The following is a 7,528-nucleotide window of genomic DNA, read 5'->3' as shown; positions in this document are numbered from 1 at the left end:
GATGTTATGAAAAGGACTCAAGGAGCTGAAAGGGATTGCAATCCCATGGGAAGAACAACTATATCAACAAACCAGACCCTGTAGAGCTCCCAGGTACTAAAGACACTAACCAAAGAGTACACAAGGAGGGACCCATGGTTCCAGCTACATATGAAGTAGAGATTGCCTTTATCTGGCATCAATGGGAGGAGAGGCCCTTGGAGGACCAAGGCTAGGTGTAGGGGAATGTCAGGTCAATGAGGTGGAAATGGGTGGGCGTGAGAGGAGCACCCTCACAGAAGAATGGGGAAGGGGGGATGGGATAGGGGATTTATGGAGAGGAAATTGGGAAAGTGGATAACATTTGAAATGTAAATAAATAAAATATCCGATAAAATTGATAAAGAAAAAATGAAATAAAGAAATGATGGTAGGTATAGGATTGTGTGTAGCCATGGATATGTTAACATGTGTTTCTTCTAATTTTAGCTTCTTCACAGCTCTGTAAAAAGACATTTGAATATATTGAGATGATCATGGGATTTCAACCCTTGGGCTATTTATATACTTTGTTCCATGTATCAGCTTGTATAGTACACTATTATATTATTGGAATGAAATCAATTTAGCTATATAGGTGATTTTAAATTTCACTTTTAGTTTAAAATTTTAAATAAAATATTATCCTGTAATTTTCCCTCCCTTTCATGTGCTTCTTTTCAAAATCATGGCCACTTTTCATCATCAATGTCATAATTATTATATTTATAAATGTACTTTATATAAATCTGTTGTGTAATAGATATTATTTTTCAGAGATCTATAAATTCAGTGTGCTGAGGAATTCAGTTTTGTTTTTAGTTTTATGTTTTTAGGTCTGATCACTTGGTATTGGATATGTAGGTATGCATCCCCACGGACGAAGACGAATCCTTCCTCTCTTAGAAATTGCTCATTTCCTGTAACTTTTGACCTGAGGTTGGGGACCTGTGCCATTCTCCCACCCATTTTTTTTTCATGGCAGTTAGTGTTTTCTTTGTTCAGGTTTTATTTAGGTAGCCTTATTATTGGGATTCATCATGTAGCTTCCCTGCAATTTCTAGCCAACCCAGTCTCACAGAAGACTTTCTAATTCTCTGGTTCACATGATTTCTTTCCTCTCTTCTGTGATATTTTTACACTTAGGGGTTGTGTTCTAGATACCTCAGTTGACACATGTGAGTTTTGAAAAAAGTGCACTATAGAAGATATGCAAGTATTTTAGTGAAAAATTTAGCAGTCATGTTCCTCTGGGAAGTGGCTGGGTTATTTCCTTACTTCGTCTTTCGTTCATTGTTCCATTCACTCCCTCTTTCCTTTCTTCTTAAAATTTGCCACCATCTCTTCTTCCCTCACTTCTTTATTCAGTTTTACCTTTCAGTTTGGTTATCAGGGTGAGGTTGGTTTTGAAAAACGAGCTTAGTAGCAATTCTCTGTTTTTACTTTATGAACCATTTGAAGAACATTGGTATAATTTCTTCTATAAAAGTCCACATGCTCCACTATGTTCATAGCAGCCTTATTTATAATAGCCAGAAGTGGGAAAGAACCAAGATGTCCTTCAACAAAGGAATGGATACAGAAAATATGGTACATTTACACAATGGAATATTACTCAGCTATCAAAAACAATGACTTTATGAAATTCGTAGGCAAATGGTTGGAACTGGAAAATATCATCCTGAGTGAGGTAACCCAATCACAGAAAAACACACATGGTATGCACTCATTGATAAGTGGATATTAGCCCAAATGCTCGAATTACCCTAGATGCACAGAACACATGAAACTCAAGAAGGATGACCAAAATGCGAATGCTTCACTCCTTCTTTAAAAGGGAAACAAGAATACCCTTGGGAAGGAATAGGGAGGCAAAGTTTAGAACAGAGGCTGAGGGAACACCCATTCAGAGCCTGCCCCACGTGTGGCACATACATATACAGCCACCAAAGTAGATAAGATGGATGAAGCAAAGAAGTGCAGGCAGAAAGGAATTGGATATAGATCTCTCCTGAGAGACACAGCCAGAATAGGGCAAATACCAGCAGCAAACCACTGAACTGAGAACGGGACCCTCGTTGAAGGATTCAGAGAAAGGACTGAAAGCTTGAAGGGGCTTGAGACCCCATATGAACAACAATGCCAACCAACCAGAGCTTCCAGGGACTAAACCACTACCCAAAGACTATACATGGACTGACCCTGGGTTCCAACTGCATAGGTAGCAATGAACAGCCGAGTAAGAGCACCATTGGAAGGGGAAGCCCTTGGTCCTGCCAAGACTGAACTCCCAGTGAACGTGATTGTAATGTAATGGGGGGAGGATGGGGAGGGGAACATCCATATAGAAGGGAAGGGGGAGGGGTTAGGGGATGTTGGCCTGGAAACTGGAAAAGGGAATAGCAATTGAAATGTAAATAAGAAATACCCAATTTAATAAAGATGGAGGAAAAATAAAAAAGTCCTGTAGAGTTCAGAAGGGAATCTAGTTGTTTTTAAACTTTAATTGTTTTTTACTTTTAGTATTCTTAATTGTGTGTGTATAGTTGTGTGTGTGTGTGTGTGTGTATGTGAGTACTCGCATGCATGCATGTGTCTCTATATGCATATGTGGTATGTGTGTATGCATGCGTGTGCATGCAGGTTTGTGTGTACTTGTCCAAGGTGTTAGACTTCCCAGATTTGGAGCTGCAGGCAGCATTAAACACCTGGCATGGATACTGGGTACCAAACTCAGGTCCTTGGCAAGACCAGTATATATTAATTTTAATTTTTCTTTTTTACTTTTGAGATTATAAATCAATTTCAACATTTCTCCTTTCCCAGACCTCTCTCCAAACTCTCCCTGTTCTCTTTCAAATGTATGGCCTCCTTTTTTCACTAATGGTCATTGGACATGTGTTTCTTAAATATAACCTGTTGCCTTTGTCTAATGCTATTTGTTTGTTTTCAGGCTGATGTTTGGCACTGGACAACGAATTGGTGTGTTCTTCGTGGGAAAGACCACTTCTTCCACTTTCAGGCTTCCTAAGTAGCCTAGTTCTTTGTGTAGAGTTGAGGCCTTGTGGACTTTTCCCAGTTTCTTTTGCCATGCCCATTGGTATAATTTTTGTTCAGCTCATGTTTGGGCGTCAGTCTGCTGAGATTTTACAGGTGTAGTTTCTGGTATAAACCAAAGAGTGAACTCTCCTGTTCCTGAATTTATCATTTAAATTTGAGACTAAATTATTATTCAATATAATTGCTTAATACAGACCCAAGTTTTAATAGTATTAGTTTAATTGTAATTTGTCATTTGTGACTAGATACATATCCATTTTTTCAACTTTTCAAGTTAATTAGAATTTAGGGTTTCAAAGCATTCTCTAATGATCTTTTTAATTTCATTAACATCGGTTTGCTGCTTAACAATCGTCTCTAATTGTATTAATTTGGGTAATTTTCATTTCTTCTGGTTTGTGTGGCTAATTCTTTGCCAATCTTACTTATCTTTTCAGTGAGCTAATTTTTTTTTATTTCATTGATTTTTCGCACTGTACCCTTAGTCTTCCTTACTTTGGTTTCTGTTCCGATCTTTACTATTTCTTTCTGTCCTCAAAATCTCCTCTTGTGTTTCTAGGACCTTAACATACATCATTAGGTGCTTTGGATAGGATTCCTTAATTTTAAAAATTAGTACTAATAACTATGAACTTTCCTCATAGGTTTGTCTTTAATATATCATGAAGGTTCAGATACGTTGTATTTTACTTTTCATTCAATTTTATGAGTTTGGGAATATATTTACTGATTTCAACAACCCATTCATCACTCAAAGGTGTGTTGTTTAATGTCTAGTTGTTGATATTTTTTCTGTACTTGCCTTTTCTATTGATTTTTCGTTGTATATACATATGGTTGGATAAAATGATCAGCTTACCATTCTTTCAACCAGGTCTTTTCCACTGTTAAAAACATCTGTAATCACAAGTCAAACTAAAATCTTCCCCAATTAGCTTTTGGTGATTGCAATTTATCACAGTAATATAAAAGTAACTAATACAGTGCCACATTCAGCTATCTAGTTTTATTTTAAATATCTCACGAAAAGTAAAATTAAAATTATTTCTTTCATGGAAACCATGGCATAGTACTAAAGGCATGGATCTGTTTCTCTAGGCAATAGCTAACAGGACAGAACTTTGAGATTTTATGTGTCCTTCCTCTGAAATACTCACTTCATGGGAGCAATTGACCTCTTTCTGATTAAATATAAGGCATACTCCATAAGCTGAAACTCATACTTGTCACCATTACTGGGTCCAAAAATCTTTGGATAGACCGATCATAAGCCCTATGGGAGAAACTACTACTATTATGTTGTTAAATGTTCATAGTATCAAACTGACTCCTACTGTCTTATCATGTACACCTATACATTAATGTATCTCTCAACCTCTCATCAGAGAAGCTTCTTTTTGCAGTAGATAATGATGAACACAGGGCATCACAATTAGTCATGGAACAGTGAATGATGGGCTATGAAATCTCATCCTAACTCAAATATCCATATCATATCCCTTCCCTCCAGGGCTCAGGGGTCGTTGCAGAAGAGTTTTTTGAAATATTGTAAGAGCCAGCTATGGTGGATGACTACAAGGACATATTGTTTTTCAGATTCAGCAGGATGAATCACACCCAAGAGCTTACAGCAATTGTGACAAAATGGACAACATCTGTGCAAAGCTCATATTAGATAAAGTCCCACCATGGAGAATAAAGATGACCATAAAATTCCATCCCTAGCCAAGCATCTTTTGCCAACTGATAACTACTGGGAGAGAGAATATCATTCTTAAGAATGTGGCTGCAGAAAGGTTGATCATGCTTTGTAAGAAAGCTACATACCTAAGAGTATATGTGCTCCACAAACTGTACTTGATGTGTTTAAAAAAGTGAACAAAGAGGACACAAAACCGAGTGAATAGAGAGGAGGCGGTTTGATGTGGGAGTTTGGTGACAGGGTAAATGAGATGAAAATACATAATACATAACTCAAAGGAATTATAAATATTGAGGAAAACTAAACACAGTATGAGTCCCACGTTTTTATCCTGTGAAAGGAATACCCTTCAGGTTGTTTCTATCACAATTCTATTTATAATTTAAACATTTTTGACACTAAACATCTTTAAAACCACAGCTTTGTTATTTCTTGCCGTGGGTCCTCTGCTGATGCAATCTTACTTGATGTTTTACATGGCAGTAAAATGAGCACACCATGGCTGCTATTAATCAAATTTAGAAGGCGAGGTGTGCCAAGGAGAACACTTTTTATTTCTTTTTTATTTCTGTCTCACTTGGTATGCTGTTTAAGCCTGGAAACTTCTTGAATGTTTCTATAGTTTACATGACCAAAGAAGGTTAGAAACATTGAGATAAGCCTTGCCCCATTCAATTGAGTTACTGGCCTTGTAAACGTGGTTGATTCCTTGAAATTAAATTCAAGTCTATAAAAAGTTTGCTGTTTTTACTCTACAAAGCTAAGTAAAAACTAAAGAACTCACAGGGAAAAGAAAATACGCATGTACATTTGGAAGATGTCTCCAAAGAATATTACTCTGAAACAGTGTTCCTATTTGACAGGATCATATGTAATTCATATTCGTGGTTTTAGAATAAAAAAGTAATTAATTTGTTTACAAACAGATAGCTATTAACCTAGGAAAGCATTGCCAATCATTACAAAAGGCCATTTGAAAGTAAGATATTGATTTTAAATGATTAAGGTGTTATTGAGATTCCATTTTATCTGACTTACAAGAAAAATGGAAAGGTTAATTTAGGGTTTTAGCAAATAAAACATCATCTTGAATTTTATAGAATGATAAAGTGAAGCTCTTTTGGGAAATAGCTTAAATAAAATGTAAGCATTTTTTATTGCAGTAATTTTAAATGAGTGATGTTAAGGGGTGGAGAGATGATCTTGTGATTAAGGGCACCATGATTTTCCAGCAAGGGACCTGTTTGGTTCCTAGAACTTGTTTCTAGTAGGTCATAAGTGTCTACAACTCCATTTTCAGAGAATTCCTCACCCTCTTCTGGCCATAATAAGTATTGCATTCAAGTGTACATATAAACAAATAGACACACAAACATACACATAATTAACGACTTTAATAAACATCTCAGATGATTGATGTTTAAAAATGATCTGACTAGAATGAGCTTGCATTCTAAGTTCGTCCTTTGCTGTATACTATTTTATATTAATTATATAATATTCCTTTGGAGAGAAAATGTTTGTGCTCTATTCTATAATTTGCATTGCCTTTCCTGTAAATTCAGTATATTAAATAAAACAAAAATGTTGCAGTAAGGGCCACATGGCAGACTTAAGTAAAATAAAAGTCACATTGATTCTGACGCACTTAATTTAAAGGAAGAACAATGGGAAATAAATTTAAGTATTTGATTATTATGAAAGATTTTGGAGGTTAGCAGGTATAATTTACATGCCTATGCTTTTTAAGTATAAATAGAAGTATAGCAAGAGTTAAAAGATAAGATAAATTAGATATATCATCCTTTGTACTAAGGTCACAATGGAGGAAGCAAGTCCCATTAATATTGAACAAAATCCGTTGCTGCTTTGAAAAAATGCATTCAATTTACAAAATCTCTACCTTTATCATAGTTCCTCTCAGTGGAAATCTTTCTATAAAATTCTCCAATTAGAATATTTTAAGATTACAAAATAGAACTTTTTATCATAATTACAGAATTAGAAATAATACATAATGTTAAGCTGAGGGTTACTTTGGTTATTATTACAATCATAAATTACAATGACAAAATGAACCCTTTTTAGCTTGAATTTTTACCACAGTGATTTCACTAAGGGCATTGTCTGTCTTTCTTTCTTTCTTTCTTTCTTTCTTTCTTTCTTTCTTTCTTTCTTTCTTCCTTTCTTTCTTTCTTTATGTTTAGCTGTTGCAGTTCCCCTAATGTTCATTTTCAACTTATAGTACTGTTATCACTATGTATAATGATATAAAAATAACATTTTCATATTTTTCTAATGATGCATGTAAGAAAAATGGAATATTTCTAAAAAGAAACAGGAGACCAAATTAGTCAGAAGAGTCTAGTTACAGATAGAAAAACAAAGAACACAGAACGTACAAACAGAAACCTTAGCAGAATACGCAAATGACTTGAAGAGAACATTAAAAACTTGCTCTATAGGATGGCTGTGGTCAAGATTTAAACTTCTAAATTCAGAGTTTCCCTTTAATGTGTATGTCCAGTGTTTAGCCAGCAGGGGAGTAAGACATTTATTTCATATAGGCCAGATGAATGGATAAAATGCATTGTATGTCTTAAATCCTAAAATTTGGGGTTGATGTGTTGTAAAGTTAGGACAAATTTCACTGAATTCTAAGAGGGGGAGGTAAGTAGGGAGAGAATAAAAGTGAGGAGAGAGGGAGTAAGGGAGAAGAGAGAGAGGGACAGAGGAAGAGGAAGGGGA

Source organism: Rattus norvegicus, chromosome 6, assembly GCF_021556685.1.
Source record: "Rattus norvegicus strain SHRSP/BbbUtx chromosome 6, alternate assembly SHRSP_T2T, whole genome shotgun sequence".
NCBI lineage: Eukaryota > Metazoa > Chordata > Mammalia > Rodentia > Muridae > Rattus > Rattus norvegicus.
This window is presented reverse-complemented; position numbering follows the sequence as displayed.